The sequence below is a fragment of the Geotrypetes seraphini genome, chromosome 9 (assembly GCF_902459505.1).
Source record: "Geotrypetes seraphini chromosome 9, aGeoSer1.1, whole genome shotgun sequence".
NCBI classification, from domain to species: Eukaryota; Metazoa; Chordata; class Amphibia; order Gymnophiona; family Dermophiidae; genus Geotrypetes; species Geotrypetes seraphini.
The window spans coordinates 126916291-126937113 of NC_047092.1; the positions used below are offsets into that span (position 1 = coordinate 126916291).

General features: G+C 45.9%; 1 protein-coding gene across 4 annotated transcripts in view; it reads right to left on the minus strand.

Annotated features, from left to right (window-relative positions):
- The window catches only part of AMMECR1L (AMMECR1 like), a 137835-nt gene that overhangs the window by 15220 nt on the left and 101792 nt on the right, over window positions 1-20823 (minus strand). The window lies entirely within an intron of this gene.

Below are 20823 nucleotides of genomic sequence, written 5' to 3' on the forward strand. Positions count from 1 at the left end.
AACAGATGAAGAGACTGTACATTTACAGCGAAGTTACATTTTCGGCGATGCTACATTTACATTTATGACGATACATTTACGGTGAAGTTATTTCTACAGCTAGGTTACATTTGCAGAGTTGTTACATTTGCTGTAGGTTACATACAGCGGTGATGAGTCTAGAGGTAAGTCGAGGTCAGAGGAGGAGGCAGGGAAGAGGGGTGGAGGAATTAGAGGAATTTGTCAAAAAGGTAGGTTTTGATTGACTTCCTGAACATTTGATAGGGGGGAGGGAATTGGAGATGAGGGTTGTGAAGCATTTGTTCCATTTGCCCGCTTGGAATGCTAGAGATCTGTTGAGGAATTTCTTGTAGAGGCAGCCCTTCAGGGAAGGAAAGGAAAACATGTAGGTGTTTCGTGTACGAGAGGAGCCTGCAATTTCAAGGTGCTCAGATAGGTAGATTGGTGAAGAGCCTGCTAAGGTTTTGAAGCAGTGAATTTAAAGATGATTCTTGCCTCCACCGGCAGCCAGTGGAGTTTAGTGTAATAGGGGCTAACGTGGTCATATTTTTTGAGGCCGAAGATGAGGCGGACGGCAGCATTTTGAACTATTCTTAAACGTTTGATGGAGTTTTTATAGGCTCCCAGGTATATGATGTTACAATAGTCCAGTATGCTTAAGATTAATGATTGGACCAGTAGACGGAAGGAGAGGTGGTCGAAGTGGCGTTTAATGGTGCAAAGTTTCCAGAGGGAGCAGAAACATTTTTTGACCTGGGCACTGGTATGATCTTCGAAGGTCAAGCATCTGTCTAGGTTGACTCTAAAGCACAGTTACTTACCGTAACAGGTGTTATCCAGGGACAGCAGGCAGATATTCTTGACTGATGGGTGACGGCACCGACGGAGCCCCGGTACGGACACTTTTAGAGTGATTGCACTCTAAGAACTTGGAAAGTTCTAGAGACCGCACTGCGCATGCGCGAGTGCCTTCCCGCCCGACCCCGACGCGCGGTCCCTCAGTTAAGATAAGCCAGCTAAGAAGCCAACCCGGGAAGGTGGGTGGGATGCAAGAATATCTGCCTGCTGTCCCTGGATAACACCTGTTACGGTAAGTAACTGTGCTTTATCCCAGGACAAGCAGGCAGCATATTCTTGACTGATGGGTGACCTCCAAGCTAACGAAAAGAGGGATGGAGGGAAGGTTGGCCATTAGGAAAACAAATTTTGCAAAACAGATTGGCCGAAATGTCCATCCCGTCTGGAGAAAGCATCCAGACAATAATGAGATGTAAAAGTATGGACTGAGGACCACGTAGCAGCTTTGCAGATTTCCTCAATAGGCGTGGAACGGAGGAAAGCTACAGATGCTGCCATAGCTCTAACTCTATGGGCCGTGACAGAACCTTCCAGTGTCAGTCCCGACTGAGCATAGCAGAATGAAATGCAAGCCGCAAGCCAATTAGATAGCGTACGCTTAGAAACAGGACGTCCCAATTTATTCGGATCAAAGGACAGAAAAAGTTGGGGAGATGATCTGTGGGGCTTAGTACGGTCTAAATAGTAAGCTAAAGCCCGCTTACAGTCCAAAGTATGAAGAGCCTGTTCTCCGGAATGGGAGTGAGGTTTGGGAAAAAAAACAGGCAGTACAATAGATTGGTTGAGATGGAACTCAGAGACAACCTTAGGGAGAAACTTTGGATGTGTACGTAGAACCACCTTGTCATGATGAAAGACTGTGAAAGGTGGGTCAGAAACTAGTGCATGAAGCTCACTGACCCTCCTGGCAGAGGTGAGAGCAATAAGAAAAAGTACCTTCCAAGTGAGAAATTTGAAAGAGGCAGTAGCCAAGGGTTCAAATGGAGGCTTCATCAAGGTGGAGAGAACCACGTTCAGATCCCAGATCACAGGAGGTGCTCTGAGAGGTGGTTTCATATTGAAAAGACCTCGCATGAATCTGGAGACTAGGGGATGAGCTGAAAGGAGTTTCCCCTGGACCGGCTCATGAAAGGCCGTAATGGCACTGAGATGGACTCTGACGGAAGTAGATTTAAGACCAGAGTTAGACAGAGAAAGCAGATAATCCAATAGAGTCTCCACTGCAAGAGACTTGGGGTCATGATGATGAAGGAGACACCAAGAAGAAAACCTCGTCCACTTTTGATGGTAACATTGTAGAGTGGCTGGTTTCCTGGAGGCGTCCAGAATGGAGCGAACAGGCTGAGATAGAATAAGATCAGTTGAAGTCAGCCCGAGAGATACCAAGCTGTCAGGTGTAGGGACTGCAGGTTGGGATGGAGAAGGGTTTCCTGATTCTGTGTAAGCAGAGAGGGAAACAGTGGAAGTAGAAATGGCTCTCTGGAACTGAGTTGAAGTAGAAGGGAGAACCAATGTTGCCTGGGCCACCGTGGAGCAATCAGGATCATGGTGGCCCGTTCCCTCTTTAGTTTGAACAAGGTCCGAAGCATGAGAGGTAGAGGAGGGAAAGCATAGAGGAACAGATTGGACCAATCCAGAAGAAAAGCATCCGCTGCTAGACGGTGGGGAGAGTAAAGTCTGGAGCAGAATTGGGGCAACTGATGATTGTGAGGAGCTGCAAAGAGGTCCACCTGAGGAGTGCCCCATTGGGCAAAGATGGACTGTAGAGTCGATGGGTCGAGAGTCCATTCGTGGGGTTGGAGAACTCTGCTGAGCTTGTCCGCTAAGTAATTCTGTTCTCCTTGAATATAAATCGCCTTCAGGAATAAGCGGCGAGTGGTTGCCCAGGACCAGATTCTCTGAGCTTCCTGGCATAAGAGGCGAGAGCCTGTTCCACCCTGTTTGTTGATGTAGTACATGGCTACCTGGTTGTCTGTGCAGAGTAGAAGGACTTGAGGAAACAGAAGGTGTTGGAAGGCCTTGAGGGCATAGAACATTGCCCTGAGTTCTAGGAAATTGATGTGATGCTTCTTTTCCTGAGGAGTCCAAACGCCTTGAGTTTGATACTCGTTCAAATGGGCTCCCCATGCATAAGGGGAGGCGTCGGTGGTGATGACCAGTTGATGAGGAGGCAGATGGAACAGAAGGCCCCTAGAGAGATTTGAGGATGTCAACCACCATTGTAGAGACTGACGAAGAGACGATGTCACAGATATGTGTCGTGAGCAAGAGTCTGTCACCTGAGACCACTGTAGAGCCAGGGTCCATTGAGGAGTGCGCAGGTGAAGACGAGCCAGAGGTGTGACATGAACTGTGGAGGCCATGTGACCCAAGAGAATCATCATCTGCTTTGCAGAAATGGAGTGCTGGAGCAGCACCTGCTGACAGAGCGATTGGAGGTTGTGAAGACGGTTGTCCGGCAAGAAGGCTCTCATCTGGACAGTGTCCAGCACCGCTCCAATGAATTGAAGTCTCTGTGTAGGAAGAAGGTGAGACTTGGGTACATTGATTTCGAACCCTAGAAGTTGTAGAAAAAAGATGGTCTGGTTGGTGGCCAGAAGAACAGCTTGAGATGAAATGGCCTTGATCAACCAGTCGTCCAGGTAGGGAAAAACCTGAAGGTGGTGGGAGCGCAGGAACGCTGCCACCACCACCAGACATTTTGTGAACACTCTTGGAGAGGAGGCAAGACCGAAGGGGAGCACTCTGTATTGGTAATGACAGTGATTGATCATGAAGCGAAGGTACTGTCTGGAGGCCGGGTTGATTGGAATGTGAGTGTAGGCCTCTTTGAGATCGAGAGAGCATAGCCAGTCGTTGTGATCGAGGAGAGGATAAAGTGTTGCTAGAGATAGCATCTTGAATTTTTCTTTGACCAAGCATTTGTTGAGGTCTCGCAGATCTAGAATTGGTCTGAGGTCCCCTGTTTTTTTGGGAACTAGAAAATAACGGGAGTAGAATCCCTGCCCCCTTTGATCTAGAGGAACTTCCTCTATGGCGTTCAGAAGGAGGAGGGATTGAACCTCCTGACGAAGAAGGGCAGATTGAGGAGTGTGCAAAGCAGACTCTTTTGGTAGACTTTGGCCTGGAAGGGTGTGAAAGTTGAGAGAGTAGCCGTGGCGGATGATGTTGAGGACCCATTGGTCCGAAGTGATAACTTCCCACCGGCTGAGAAAGAAAGAGAGTCGTCCTCCTATCGGTTGAGGGAGGAGAGGAGATGTGTGAACGCTGGCTATGCCCTCGAGGACTAAGTCAAAAGGGCTGAGTCGATTTTTGCTGAGGAGGCTGCTTGGCTGGTTGTTGCTGCTGAGGTCTAGGCGTTTGCCTCTGTTGTTGACGCTGCCTCCGAGGTTGCTGAGTGGAAGGCTGCAAGGGGCGAGCCACAAAACGCCGCTGATAGGCCGATTGCTGTCTAAATGGCCGTGGAGGTGGGGGTTTCTTCTTGGTCTTAAGAAGGGTATCCCAGCGGGTTTCATGAGCCGAGAGCTTCTGAGTCGTCGAGTCCATAGATTCTCCGAACAGCTCATCCCCTAAACATGGGGCATTAGCCAACCGGTCTTGATGATTAACATCAAGCTCGGAGACTCTGAGCCAGGCCAAACGTCGCATGGCTACAGACATGGCTGTTGCTCTAGAGGTAAGCTCAAAGGTGTCATATATAGACCTTACCATGAATTTTCTGAGCTGGAAGAGAGACGAGGAGCATTGATGGAAAGCCTCACGATTCCCCACAGGAAGGTACTGCTCAAAGGAAGCCATGGTGGTAAGGAGATGCTTTAAGTAAAAAGAAAAATGAAAAGCATAGTTACCAGAACGATTAGCAAGCATCGCATTCTGGTAAAGTCGCTTACCAAATTTGTCCATGGCTTTTCCCTCTCTGCCAGGAGGAACAGAGGCATAGACACTAGCTCCTAAGGACTTCTTGAGGGTGGATTCTACAAGGAGAGACTCATGAGGGAGCTGTGGTTTATCGAACCCAGGAATAGGGATCACTTTATATAGGGAATCCAATTTGCGGGGAGCTCCCGGGACAGTAAGAGGAGTCTCCAAATTCTTGTAAAAAGTCTCCCTCAGGATGTCATGTAAAGGGAGTTTCAAGAATTCCTTTGGAGGCTGGTCAAAATCAAGAGCGTCTAGAAAAGCTTTGGACTTTTTAGACTCAGCCTCCAAAGGAATGGAAAGAGATTCACACATATCTCTTAAAAAAGAAGAGAAAGAGGTGGAATCAGGTTTGGAGGAAGTATCCTGAAGAACAGGCTCGTCCTCCTCTGACGAACACTCCCCTTCTGACAGAAAAGGTTCTTCAGAGTCGCCCCACAGATCAGGGTCTCGAATATGGGGACCACGGTCCCGAGACTCAGGGGTGGATGGTTCCCGGTGTCGGGACTTCTGTACCGACTTACCCGACCTCATCGACGCGGTACCGGGTGATGTTATCGGTTGCACCGGAGCCGAAGTCTGTACCGATTGGTGATGAGACCTGGGCTCCGGTGCGAGGACAGGCATCGATGCCGATGAGGCCAAGTGTACCGGTACCGAAGGAGTGGATGGTGACAATATAGAATGTTCCACAATCGGTACCGGTTGCCCAGTGGGGACCGACACCGGAGGGCTCGGTGTCAGGAGAGCTGGAAGGAGTTGTTTGAGCTGTTCCTTCAGCTGCACCTGTAAGATGGCCGCAATGCGATCATCGAGGGAGGGCACCGGTACCGCTTTTTTCTTCTGCGGTACCTGCGGTGCCGCTCTACACCCCGGAGATGAGGAGCCCGATGTCGAGGGACTCACCTCAATAGGGGCGGAGCGCTTCCGCTGGCGCCTCACGGTCGGCAGGATTGGACTCTCTGCAATGGAGACCGGAGGACGTTCCAGCGGGGAAGGCTTCTTAGCCGGCTTACCTGCATGCTGCGACGCCGACGCGGTATCGCGTGGCGTCGATGAGGTGGGTGCCAACGAAACAGGTACCGAGACCGGCGCCAAAGACGTGGGGTCGGACATGTCGGTGCCGAAAAGCAGTCTCTGCTGTATTTCTCGATTTTTGAGAGTCCGCTTTTTCAAAGTGGCACAGCGGGTGCAGGTAGAGGCCTGATGTTCCGGACCCAGACACTGAAGGCACCAGTTGTGTGGGTCTGTAAGGGAAATAGGCCGTGCACACCGCTGGCACTTCTTGAACCCGGGCTGAGGGGGCATGAACGGAAAAACGGCTTCTGCCAAATCGAAGGCCGAGGCCTCGATGATGGCAGTAGGCCCCGCCGGGGCAAATCAAGAAAACTCGAAAAAAATAAGAGATTTTTTTTTTTTTTTTTTACAAAAGAAAGAAAAAAGGAAGGGCAAAAAAACCCGAAAAAGTTTACGCGAGCGGGAAGGCGAATGAAAAAATTTTTCAACAGCCGTTGAAAATGCGACTTCTTAGCTCCGCGGAAACTAAGAAACTGAGGGACCGCGCGTCGGGGTCGGGCGGGAAGGCACTCGCGCATGCGCGGTGCGGTCTCTAGAACTTTCCAAGTTCTTAGAGTGCAATCACTCTAAAAGTGTCCGTACCGGGGCTCCGTCGGTGCCGTCACCCATCAGTCAAGAATATGCTGCCTGCTTGTCCTGGGATAAGGATTTTTATGGTGGGGTTGATAGGATAGTCTAGGCCGTTCAATTTCAGGGAAGTGTTTGTTAGTTTATGGGTAGGGCTTGCCAGGAAAATTTTGGTTTTTTCGGTGTTCAATTTTAATTTGAATTGCGAGGTCCATAGTTCTAACTTGGTGAGGACAGAAGAGGTGAGTTGTTCCGTCTGATGTGTGAATGAAGTTAGGGGAATGGTAATGGTGATGTCATCTGTGTATATGAATGATTTTAGGTTTAAGTCGGCTAGTGTTCGTGCCAGAGGGGCCAAGTAAATGTTGAAAAGGGAGGGGGACAGGGGGGAGCCTTGTGGGACTCCGCAGGTATTACGCCAGTGATGGGAGAAGGTTCCATTGCTGTGGACCTGGTAAGTACGGTTAGTTAGGAAGCTTGAGAGCCAGTTTAGTACTTGGCCGGTAATGCCGATGGAGTCAAGGCAGCGGAGCAGGATATCATGGTCGACCAGATCGAAGGCGCTGCTTAAGTCAAATTGGAGTACTAGGGCGCTTTTGCCCAGTGAGAACAGGTGGAGGAGGTAATTGGTTAGAGCAGCTAAGACAGTTTCTGTGCTGTGGTTTGTGTTGAAGCCGGATTGGGAATCGTGAAGAATGTTGAACTTTTCTAGGTAATTCATGAGGTCATGGTTAATAAGGCCTTCCATGAGTTTTTCGAAGAGTGGTATGTTGGCGATGGGTCTATAGTTGGCGGCGGAGGAGATGGGTTCCTTGTTGTTTTTAAGGCGGGGGGATACGAGAATGTGGCCAAGTTCAGTCGGGAAGTGACCAGTGGACAGGCATAGTGAGACCCAATTGAAGAGTTCGGCTTTGAATGAGGGGGGGGGGGGGCGGATTTCATGATGGTGGGTGGGCAATTGTCTAATAGGCAGTTGGAGTTAGTGTATTTTGAGTAGAGTTTGAGAAAAAGGTTCCAGTCTGGGCTTTCGAAGGAGCTCCAGGTCATGTCAGCAATTGAACCTATTGTGTCTACTGCTGGAAGGTTGAATATTGGCTCAGTGCTGGGAGCTTATAAGAGACGATTTTAAGGTTTGAATTTTGTTGGCAAAATGGTCTGCTAGGATTGTAGCGGGGGGCAGGAGCTCTGAGCTGGAACGTTTGTGAATCTGTGTCTAGAAGGGAGTTGACTATTCTAAAAAGTGCTTTACTGTTTAGAGAAGGGGTGTTGATTAGTTGGGAGTAATATTTATTGCATTTTTCGTTGATCAATCTTTTGTATTCGTTGACTTTCAGTCGCCAGTTAAGTCTATCGTTGTTAGTCCTTGATTTATGCCATGTTCTTTCTAGTTTCCTTACTTCGCGTTTTATGGCTAAGAGATCCGCATCAAACCAGTTGTTTGAGGGCCGAGGGGTTTTCTTGCGAAGTCTTAGGGGGGGCGATGGTGTTTAGGACTTGGTCGCTGAAGTTTTTCCAGTCTAGGTGGAAGTTGGGGTCAGGGTCGGAGTTAGAAATGAGGGTATAATGTGACCAGAAATCTGCTGGATTGATTTTTTCTCTTGTCCAGGTCATTTTCTTTGTATGGTTAGGTGTGGGCTTCCTATCTGGTTGTTTTTTGAGCCAGGATAGTTCGAAATGACATAGGAGGTGGTCGGACCAAGGGGTGTTAGACCAATTTTGTTCTGTGAGACTTATGTTGGGAGTAGTGGGGATGTTGGAAAGGAAGGTGATCAAGTCAAGCTGGTGACCTTTATTGTGTGTTGTGGTAAGGGGGGGCTTGCTCAAGGTGAAGATTGATGTCTCCTACTAAGAGGTTGTGGGTGCCGGCTGCCGAGTTCATGAGAAGGAATTCGTAGTAGTCTTCTTTTGCTAGATTCCATTTATTAGGGGGAATGTAGAATAGCGTGACGATAAGGTTATCAATGTAGTCAGTTTTGGAGATTTTGCAGGTGAGGATTTCCAGGTCGTTGGTTAATTTGGAATCTAGGATTTGGAAATGAAAATGGTCGCGGAGAATGATGGCCAGGCCACCTCCCCTTTTAGAGTTTCTTGAGAGGGGGATGATTTTGTAATGTGGTGGGAGAATATTCGCTATGATGGCATCCTGGTCGGAAATGAGCCATGTTTCGGTTAGAAGTACAATGTCTAGATGGGTTTCTTCCAGCCAATCTTTGAAGAGTTGGGCTTTGTTTCTAACCGAGCGAATGTTCAGGTAGGCGCCAGGAAGAATGGATTGTTCTGGGAGGGGCGAAGGTTCCGTGCGTTGTAAATTTTTAGGGATCGTTTTCTATTGTGTGTTGATCTGGGTGGGTGGCGGGTAGTGTAGATCACAGGGATGGGGAAAGGACCTGTTTCTGTGACGTCATGAACGAGCCGGTGGGATCGGAGGAGTTTGTCAGGTCCTGGGATTCTAGTCCATGCGATGTAGGTTGGTATAGGTTCGAAGGCTAAAGCTTTTGTAATCCAGCCTCTTGTGCTAAGCAAGTAGAGGAGGAGAAAGGCAATGAGCTTGTAAGTGGGGTAATAGGTATGGTGGCGAAGGGAGGCTGGACAGGGAGATGGGGGGAGGGCAGACTGGAGAAGCAGGGGAGGAGGGGAGACAGACGCTTAAGGGAAGGTGGGCAAATACGAACTACTCATGGGCAGATAAGAGGAAAGGATCAGAGGGCTTGTGAGCTGGTACTGAATATAGGTCTATGAACAGATGTTCAAATTAAGACTATGAGGAGGTATGATATAAAAGACTATGAGTAGATCTGTGCTAAATAGGAATATGAGCAGGTATGTTATAAAAGACTATGAACAGATCTATAAGACGGAATATAGGTCTAGGCAATACGAGGTGTAAGTCATGAGCAGGTGTGCAATATGAATCTAAAGCAGAGGTGATATAAAAGGCTAAGAACAGGTATGTAAAAAAAAAAAAAAGGTCTATGAAAGGTATGAGATAAGAGTCATGGGCAGTTAACAAGTATAAATCTATGAACTTTAAAAAATAGTGCTCTGATCAGGTTGGCCACAAGTGAGAAATAAGGAATATGGTGCGTGGCCCTAACGAATTAGAGACACTGAGCTTGGTGTCGGTCCTTGGAGGGTTGTTGGTATAGGAGGTGATGGGCCTGAAGAACCGGCTGATGGGGGCAGGGCTAACCGCCGACCGCATGGTGTCCTCTGGTGCAGTGAAGGAGGACGACTCGATCTCCCTTCCCCTTCACTGTGCTGCGGCTGGAAAAAGGTCTGGTCTGCTGAGCCCTTAAGAGGGCTGGAAGGCAGGCCAGATGAACAATCGGCTGTTGGGGGCAGGGCTAACCGCCGACCGCGTGGTGTCCTCTGGTGCAGTGAAGGGGGACGACTCGATCTCCCTTCCCCTTCACTGTGCTGCGGCTGGAAAAAGGTCTGGTCTGCTGAGCCCTTAAGAGGACTGGAAGGCAGGCCAGATGAACAATCGGCTGTTGGGGGCAGAGCTAACCGCCGACCGCATGGTGTCCTCCGGTGCAGTGAAGGGGGACGACTCGATCTCCCTTCCCCTTCACTGTGCTGCGGCTGGAAAATTTTGCTTGTTCGATTAGGAAACAGAATGAATCAGCCCCACAAATGGGGACACCCAATAGATGAGAGCTGCCCTAAGTGTCCATAGAACTTAAAGTCCATAGAACAACTGATACATAATTTGGAAGAAGTTGACTATTAAGAAGAGATTAGGTTCTTATCTTGCTAATATGTTTTCCAGAAGATAGGTGTGTCATTCTGGAGCAGCAGGTTATCTTCCCATGGCCATGAGCCTCTGCACAAGGAATCTACACCAGATTTTTTTCTATAACTCTCCTACTTCACTGAGAGCTCTACTGCCACCTACAATTAGTCCTCAAGCAAGCAAGAGCTCTTCCAAAATTAGGTGAAGTAGGGATATGGGAAAATTTCCCCAACGAATAAATCTGTTCTACTCAAACCAAGAACATTCTTCTTTATTTATTATCAATTAATTACAGACAAAGAATTAACTTTGAAAAGAAAATTAGAAAAAATATCATCGATATCATTGAAACACAAACTTTCCACAAACTTAATATATAGTCCACAGTTAGGAGAACAAAGTAAGTAAATAAACCCTTCCAGGAAAAAGGGGAACAGATAGAAATGTTTAAAGAATAGAGCAGTTAACCTCGGCTAATATTAACAGACGTGAATAAACCAATACTTCCTAAGGAGCATCGAAAATCCCTTTCCCTTCTAGGAAAAATCGCAACTGTTCTGGTTCAAAGAAAATATACTTATTTTGTTGGTAATTTATAAGACATTTACAGGGAAACCTCAACTGAAAAGAAGCTCCCAAAGAAATAACCGTAGATCTATATTGAATAAATTCCTTCCTTAGAATCTGAGTCCATCGTGAAACATCAGGAAAAATATAAATTTTTCCCCCCAAATAGAAATTCTGCTTCAAATTAAAATATAATTTCAAAATCATGTCCTTATCTTGAAGAAAAACAAAAGATACTATCAAAGTAGCACGACCCAGAATTTCAATTTCAGATGATTCCAGTAGCTCAGAGATTTCTAACTGTGCTTGTTCTTCTTCTTTTTTCTTTTCCATCATAGTTCTTTTAAGGAAATAAAGTTTTTGTATAGGAGGGATATTAGACTCTGGAATTTTCAATATGGAAGTCAAAAAATTTTTAAAGATCTCTCTTGTAGTCATAAGTTTTGGTATAGGAAAATTCAGTAGCCTTAAATTCAGGCTCCTATATTGATTTTCAAGATTTTCAATTTTCCGTAGATAAAAAGTTTTATCTGTAACTTGTTGTTTATTAAAAGTCTTGACTTCCAGCATAGTTTGTTCAATCTCCCCAATTTTCTGGTTTTGCAGTTGAACCTGAGATTCCAATTGATTAATTTTCAATGGGAGCCCAAGTGTTAAAGAAATAACGTTGCTACATACCAAATGAAGATTTTCAATTGCTGTCCAAAGAGAGTCCATGGTTACCACCGGTGGTCTGAGAAGCGGCTTGAGTTGGGTCAGCTGAGACAGATCTTGCTCCAGCCGCTGAACTCCATTGCGGCTTATGTCTCCTCCCGACTCCCCACCGCTCTCATTCGGTACTCCTCCCTCAGTCGGCTTCAACAAAGTTGGAATTGTTGAAGAAATCGCCTCCAATCCTGCTAGCTGCAGCGAATCCTCCCTCCCTTCTATTCCCAGGGAGCCCTCTGATCGGTTGATCGACGCAGCCGCGTTTCCAGGCACTAGGGGAGGGGAGGGTCCAGCTGGGCTCAGCGAAAAAACGCTGTCTAAGCTGAGCCTTTCCTGCGGCTCTGCAGCAGATAAGCCCGTCGCCAAGGGGACTGTAAATGAAGTCATTACAGTCTGTCGCGGTGTGGATGTTACAGACAGAGGTAGAGGGTTAATCCTCTGCCTTCCCCTTCTTTTTGGCATTGAAAAAGAATAAAGAAAAAACGTAGTAGGTAAGAAATACACTCGCCAAATCAGGAGCTCACAAAAACGCGTCCTGCTCTGTCGCCATCTTAGTTTGTTCTCCCAAACCAAGAACATTCTTAACAAGTCAGAAGGCAGATGCAGGAAAGAAAAGACAGCATGGGATCCAGAATGACACACCTATCTACTGGAAAATATATTAACAAGGTAAGAACCTAATCTCCTTTTCTAGTTCAATAGGTGTGTCATTCTGGACAAGCGGAATGTACAAAAGCAGTCCCAAAATCTAGGGCGGGATAACTGTGCCAGCATGTAGCCATGAGGATCCAAAGACAGAATCCTCCCTTGCTACCACATCTACTTTGTAAAACCTAGCAAATGTATTGCTCTCTCTAAGACTACTATTAGGCCACTGGGCAGCAGAGGGCATCATGTATTTTGAAAAGATTACAGGTATCAGAGGGCCTGCGTTCCACAGCTCAGTGCCGAGTCAGAGGGGTGAGACTCAGGGAGGAATATTTCTGCCCAGACTTGAGTCAATTGCGGGATGTCCCAGAGGAAGGAGAGGTCAGAAACAGGCATCTGGTGTATATACAAGCTTGGCTGAGGTAAGCCAGAGTATTAGTCTATTTACTGTGTGAGGCAAACTAAAGAAATAAAAAGTGTATTGTTCCTGTACCACAGTGGGTTATTTTTGGTGTGCTGACCTCTCCCAGAAATCAAAGATAGCCTGCCACACCAGGTTGTCTGTTGCATGTGGACCAAGTCGCTGTCCTACAAATCTCAGGAGAGACTGCCCTAGCTTTTACACACAACGAAGCTACACTTCTGGTTGAATGTACCTTTATGGAAACAGGGGACTGTTTCCCACAAACAGTAGATGCTGACAAAATGGCCCTTTGGATCCACTTTGGATGTTGAAATCATGGCCTTGGAAGCAGGCACACCTTGTTTAGCTGGATTAATCAGCATAAAAAGATGGCCAGAGCCTAAACTCGTTGGTGACCTCCAAATATGGAAGAAGTACTCTTCTCACATCTAACTTCTTCAAAGTCCAGTCCTGTTTCTTGGAATTTCGCCAAAACCACTTTTGGCAGGAATGAAGGAACGGTGCATAAAGAGACTCCAGTCTCAGAGATTTTAAGGAAAGCCTCCCTACAAGAGCGAGCCTGGAGTTCTGAGACTCATCTCACTGAGATCACAGCCACCAGAAAAACTGTCTTGAGCAACAAATCAGCGATGCTTCCTTCAGCGGTTTGAACAGAGCTTGGCTGAGATCCCACAGAACCACATTAAGATCCCATGAAGGGAATGGGGCTTTGACCGGAGGTCTGTTGTGAAGTGCACCCTTCAAAAATCTAGCTATGAGACGCCAGTATAGAATATGGTCTGGAGCTCTGAAACAAGAGAGCCCGGCAACTTTGACTTGAAAGAAACCACTTTATGTCTCTTGTCAAGGCCGGCTTGGAGGAAAGCCAACACTACAGAAACCGGAACTGAAAAAGACTCCACCTTTTCCTGGGCACACCACTGCTGGAAAGTCTGCTACAGCTTAGCATAGGCCGGGACCGTTGTCAGCTTCATAGACTTGAGGATATAATGACAACCTCTGAATACCCCTTATGTATTAACGCTGTGCGTTCAAGAGCCATGCATAAGAGCAAAGTGATCCGGATCTTCTAGGCATAAAGGACCTTGGGAAAGAAGATTTGGATGCACCTGTAAACTGAGCCTGAGACCTGTCCAAAGACACACCAGATCCACGTACCAGTCTTCATGGTCAGTCTGGAGCTACAAGAATGACCATTTTCTGATGACTTGCAATCTTTTGAAGGATTTGGTCAATCATGGGCCACAGGGGAAAGATATGCAAAAGTACACTCTATGGCCACGGCTGGACCAGAGCATCCAGACCCATGCTTCTGGGCTCATATCTTCGACTGAAGAACCTGTCTGGCTTTTTTGTTCTTTGCTGTAGCCATAAGGTCAAATTGTTGCCGACCTTAGCAGTGAACAGTAGCTCGGAATGTTGCCTCCGACAGCATCCACTTGCACAGATCCAAGGTCTGTCTGCTGAGATCCAGTCCCACTACATGTACCACCGAAAGCATCTGCAGATGTGCCATCCAGGTGAAGAACAAGCGGGCCTCAAGACACAGATGGGCACTGCTGTAGCATTGTTCAAGAAGATCCAGACTGGCTGGCCTTCCAGAGTCTTCTGTAGTTTCACCAGAGCCAATCGAAAGGCTCGGAGTTCCAGCCAGTTGATCAAACACTTCCTCTGAGTGGACGACCAACACCCTTGAATAGGTTGACAGTTGCAATGAGCTCTCCAGCCAAGGATACTGGCATCCATCATTACGACCACCTAGGATACTATCTGAAGGGGCATGCCCTTGGCAAGGGACTGAGGAAGCAGCCACCAATCCATACTGGTCCAGGCCTCCAGCATCCAAGGGAGAGACTTCTGTAATGAGTCTGTCTGCGGAAACGAATGCGAAACGAATGCTGGAGAGGTGAATGTGGACCCTCACCCAAGGAACCACATCTATTGTGGCCTAAGACTTGAAGATAGTCCCATGCTGATGGAGCTGGCTTGGTCAGGAAGCACATTATCTGAGAGCAAAGCTTCTGTCTGCACGCCTCTGGAGAAAGACACAGCTTGCAGCCATGTTGAATAAGATGCCCAGGTACTCCAGGGATTGTGTTGGAGACAAATGGCTCTTTCTGTAATTTACAATCCAACCTAGACCCTCTAGGACTTGGATCACTTGATCTACTGTGCACCGACCCCTGTACAACGAGGGGGCCTGGATCAGCCAGTCATCCAGGTAGGGATGCATCTGCAAACCCATCCTTCACAGTGGGCTGCCACCATCACTTTGGTGAATGTGCGGGGAGCTGTGGCCAGGGCAAAGCTGAGAACTGGAAATTCTGTTCCAGGACATGAAATCTTAGGAACTTTCTGTGGTTTGAGGAAATGAGAATATGCAAGTAGGTCTCTGTCAGATCCTGAGAGGCCAGGAACTCCCCCAGAGTGACTGCCACTAAGACAAATTGAACCGTCTCCATGCGAAAACATGGGATCCTGAGCACAGTATTTACGTGTGAAAGGTCCAGAATGAGTGTGCAATCATAAGAATAGACTTACTGGGTCATACCAATGATCCATCAAACCCAGTTGCCTGTTCTCACGGTGGCCAATCCAGGTCACTAGTACCTGGTCAAAACCCAAAGAGTAGCAACATTCCATGCTACCAATCCTTAGCAAACAGTGGCTTGCACTATGTCTTTCTCAATAACAGACAATGGACTTCAGGAAATTGTTCAAACCCTTCTTAAAACCAGCTATGTTATCTGCTATTACCACAACCTCTGGCAATGTGTTCCAGAGCCTTTCTTTGGCACGATGAAGTATATGGAATATCTGCCCAAGCCCGAGACTTTGAGTGGCACAGGCTCTATGGTCTGAATGTCTAGCAGCCTTTACACAGTGGTTTGCAATCGGGTCACTTTTTCCTGGCACCCCATGTAAGAGTCCACAAACCAATCTGTTAGAACCCGGGTGAATTCCAGGTTATTGCCACTCTAGATAACTTCCAGAACCCAGCAGTATGAAGTAATCTGAACCCAGGCCTGTAGAAAGTCCGAGAGTTGGCCCCCTATTCTGAGAGGGACAGTCTCCAACCTGGAATCATTGCGACTTCTTGGTGGAGGGGACCATCATGGGGTGCTGAAGACTGGTTGCATCTGGGTCCAGAAAATCTCTGCATGTAATTCTGGAAGAATCTCGGGGAAGTGGAGCTGGAATACTGCACAGACTACCTGGAACCACGAAAATTAGAGCGACCTAAGCTTCTAGAAGTTCTGATTCTACTGTCAGGTAGAGTCTTGGGTTGGCGGTCTACCACACAAGACATAAGATCATCCAGACACTTTCTGAATAACAACTGCCCTTTAAAAGGGAGTCTGCTGAGAGTAGCTTTAGAGGTGGAATCTCCAGCCCATTGTCTGATCCAGAGCATTCTGCATGCAGAGAATTAATAAACCGATGCTTTACTTATGATGCAACATAATCCACTCCAGACAAAAGGAGCCATGGTACGGGCTCCTTGCCCTTGTGCTCCAGAGTACTAAGCCTGGAAAGAGGCACATGTCACAAAAGGATCTCCCAGGCCTTGGGCAGTGGTAAACTGTAAGGCAAATGCACCCAGAGGGGCTGAGCCCTCACTTGCAGTAACCGAAGTGCAGTCTATCTTCGTCTTGGAAGGATAGCTTTCCTGAAAGTTTTTCCACATTAATGAATTCAGGTGAAAAAGCCATACAAGGTAGCGCAGCATCACCTGAAGATAACTCTAATTTGTGCCTCTTCAAATCTGTGGCTTCTGCGCCCTTTCACACAGGACTGTCACCGTTTCTAATTCCAGAAAAGAAAAAGGGCCAAACTACCAGGCTAGCCAACTTTTCTTTCGCCTGAGAGCATATAGGTGAGGCTAAGCCAGATCTTCCTGCCTCTCCTTCTTGTGTGGCACAACATATGGCGCAAGAATGCTCCTGAAGTGTACAATTTGTACATTCCTGGCATGGATTAGGGGTTTAAAAAAAACAAGGACTCTCAACAAGGTTTAAGGCCAAAACAAGGAGTTTTGGAGCTGCAAGAAACTTTAAAAAAATAATAATAATAAAATAAATAAATATTGCTAAAATTCAAGATGGTCACGCCAGGATTTTGGTGCCCAAAATTGCTTAAAAAACAAAGAAACAAAGACAAAAAATGGCAAATTTTGGATTTTTGTGGCGTGGGGAACAAACCAACCATTGAAAACTGGAATTTCTGACACCACCACCGCCCCCATTCACCTCATAGGCTGTAACAACCTTACTCACTGTGACCTGTGCTGACAATGTGCTACAGCTCTGAACAGTAGCTGGAAAGGGAGAAAACAAAAATATCACTGCCTCATCCAGAACATGTCCTCCAATGCTTATTTTTGGGCTGCCAATTAGACACAGCATTTGATTAAGCCCCCACCGCTGTAAACCAAAGGATGCACAACTAGAAGGGGAGAGGCAAAAATGCAGCTATCACCCTCCAAGACACTGCTGAGCCTATGGATGCCTGATGGCCTGCACTCAAACCCCTGTCAAGCAGTAAGAGAGCAACGCTAACCAGGGACGGCCCCGAGCTCCAAAAATGCTTCTATGGGCACGCTAACAGGTACCACAAGGGATTGGCCTGTCAGCTGCAGACCACCATCTGTTTCTTCTCCAGGCAGGAAGAGCTGGACCCACATACAGGGAAGCTCCCCAAACCAAAAAACCTAAAGAAAATCTGAAAATAACTTGAATAAAATAAAGAACAGAAACACTCTTTCCGGCTTGCAGGCAGAAGGGAAAAACTGTAAGTGGCAGCAGTGAAGGAGGGGGGTTATAGAAAACATCTGGAGCGGATTCCTTCTGCAGTGGCTCACAGATATGGGGAGATAACCCACTTGTCCAGAATGACACATCTATTGCAATGGAAAAGGTTTTGTAGAACCATTTATCCAAAATGCATGCTCTCTGAGCCTAATTAAGACAGTAACGAGATGAAAAGATGTGAATAGATCAATCATGTTGCAGCTCTACAAAGTTCTTCAAAGGAAAGTAAGCAGAGTTAAATATCGCTCCATATTGATGTACACGGTGAGCGAGGTGCAAAATCTGTATATCCACAGATTCAGAAAGGGGTGCAAAAAGAGTCGAACAAAAGACCCGGCATGGATAACTAAAATAGTGAAAGAAGCGATAGGCAATAAGAAAAACTCATTCAGGAAATGGAAAAAGGACAAAACTGAGGGGAACTGGAAAGAGCACAGGAAGTATCAAAAAGAATGTCACCGAGTGGTTCGAAAAGCCAAAAGAGAGTACGAAGAGAGGCTAGCCAGGGAAGCACGAAATTTCAAACCGTTCTTTAGATATGTTAAAGGGAAGAAACTGGCTAGGGAGGAGGTGGGACCGCTGGACGACGGAGACAGGAAGGGAGTGGTGAAGGAGGAGAAAGGAGTGGCAGAAAGACTTAACATGTTCTTCTCGTCTGTATTTACAAAACGAAGACACATCCAACTTACCAGAACCTGAGCAATTCTTCAATGGAAATCAAGCAGAAAAATTAACATCCATGGAAGTGAGCCTTGAAGATGTACGCAGGCAGATAGAAAAACTAAAAACTGACAAATCCCTGGGTCCGGACGGAATCCATCCAAGGGTTCTGAAGGAATTAAAGGAGGAGATAGCAGAACTACTGCAGCAAATTTGCAATCTATCCCTGAAAACAGGCGTGATCCCGGAGGACTGGAAGATAGCCAACGTTACGCCCATCTTTAAAAAGGGATCAAGAGGTGACCCGGGAAACTACAGACCGGTGAGTCTGACCTCGGTTCCTACAGGCAGACGGACATGAACTAACTGAGGTTTTTAAAAAAAGACTCCCACAGCGAAGACTATTCAACAAAAAAAAAAAGATAAGTTGTATGGTCTAGTTTTTCAAATTTGGACAATATGCACAGTATTTGCTGAAGATTTTTTTGAAAACGCACTATATCGTCAGTAGTGATTGGTGAAGGGTTTATATTAGCTTTAAAAAATAGCACAAAAAAAGTTAAAACAAGTATTTATTGGCCAATGATTGGAGCAGGATCATCTATGCGGATCATCCCAGCTTGTGATTGTATGGCTGTGCGTAGGCTCCATCTTTGAGGCCGTTTAGCAAGCCCTACAGTGTTAGGGTTTAACAATACTGATGTGTATTGTTCTATATAAGTGGTATTTTACAGTATTTTTGTGATTGTGACATATACCGCTGGGTTGTATGATTTTAGGTTTCCCACTAGAGAATAGGAAATGTGATCCTCTGCATTCACACCAAAGGCAATACAAAAAAGCAGAGCAGTCCTGGTCTTTAAATCAATGGGAATTTAATGGCAATCATGCAAGACAATACCGAAACTACTCTCGACACAAGCCTTTTTCAGGCGCGAGTTTCGACTTTTCAAATGTATATGCTTTATTTATACATGTGAATTGATTCCAGCTTATGAGACTCCAAGACTCCTGAGGCAGGCTTTTTTAGCTAAAACATGACCCACGTCAAGTCGAGTCTAATTATGGCATTGTCTTGCACGATTGCCATTAAATTACCATTGGTTTGAAGACCAGGACTGCTCTGCTTTTTTTTGGATTGCCTTTTATATGGGCCAGTATTCTTGTACAGTCCAGTATATGCAAAGCTTGTTCAATGTTCTCTGCATGAATTTTTGGGAAAAAATGTGTGAAACACTACAGCTTGACTCATGTAAAAACTAATGCCACCCCTTGGTAAAATATGTGCAAGTTCCAAGGATCATCCTGTTGTGAAAGAACTATAAATATGATGACTACGAGGCTAGCATATGAAGAACACATTCTTTGGGTAGAAGTTATAGCAATTAAGAAAAGTACTTCCTAACTCAGATAAAAACAGCCAAACTGGGTCAGACCAATGATTCATCTAGCCCAGTCTCCTGTTTCCAATAGTAGCTAATCCAGGTCACAGCATCTGAAAGAAACCCAAATAGTAGCAACATTCCATGTTACCGATCCAGGGAAGGTAGTAGTTTCCCCCATATCTGCCTCAATAGTAGACTATGGACTTTTCTTCCAGGAACTTGGCCAAACTGTTCTTAAACCTAGCTACACTAACCACTGTAATTATCTCTTCTAATAAAGTTCCAGAGCTTAACTATTCTTTGAGTAAAAAAATATTCCTATTTGTTTTAAAAGTATTCCCATGTAATTTCATTGAGTGTCCCCTGGTTTTTGTACTTTTGAAAAGGGTAAAAAATTGATTCACTCTTACCCGTTCTACACCACTCAGGATTTTGTAGACCTCAATCATACCCTCCCTTAACAGTCTCGTTTCCAAGCTGAAGAGCCCCAACCTCTTAAGTCTTTCCACATACAAAAGGAGTTCCTGTTCATTTCACAGTCAAAAGACTGTTCCATGGGCTCAACTAAACCACATTGAATTCCAATGAAATAAGATGGGCTCTATCTACATCTGCTGGTCGATTGACATCAACCCACAGATCCTGGACTGGTTTGCCAAGAACACTAAGAAAAGATTAACAAAAAAAATTGTAAGAAATGTTCCATGATGATCTAAGGTAGTACCATTCTTTGGTGGTCATATTGGACGGATCAAGTAAAGAAGAGTCTCTGGAATCAAGACGTCATTCAAATTATCAGAGCAAGTAAAACAGAAACACCTTGGCCCTAAAATGTGCTGACTGAAATTATTTTGCTTTTATGTTCAATATGCTGTTGCTACCCTTAGAGATAGTGTCAGTAAGTCTGCCCACATTGTATTTCCTAGTGCTGAGGTTTAATTTAAGGGCATTTTCTTTACTGACAGCTCCTATGTCACTGACTTTTTTTTTTTTTTTTAAACCCAATGATCCTTGTGCTAAGACCTAAGCATAAGGAAATCTAACCTCCTTTTCTTAAGAACCCCTCTCTATGTTGTCGTTTTCTACAGTTCGATTCATTTTCCTAAGAGAAGGATTCATGCCTAGTTGTGGAACGGCTTCTGCTCCCTCAAATAGCCAGCAGGGCATAGGCCTACAGCCTGAGTCACTCCTCTCACTTTTTTCCTATCTTCATTTCCTCATGGCCAGTGTCACAGGACACTCATGTACAATGACAGCAATTAAAAACAACATGGCCTGGCCCAGACACTTGTAGCAAGTGTGTGAATCTCAAGTGACATTTGAGCCACATGTGAATTTTTGAACATATATGTTCAAAAATTCACATGTGGCTCAAATATATATATATATAAATAAATAAATAAATAAAAGCAGGTATCGTGCAGATACAGGGCAACATGAAAATAAAAATAAGAAACTGAAAAAAGC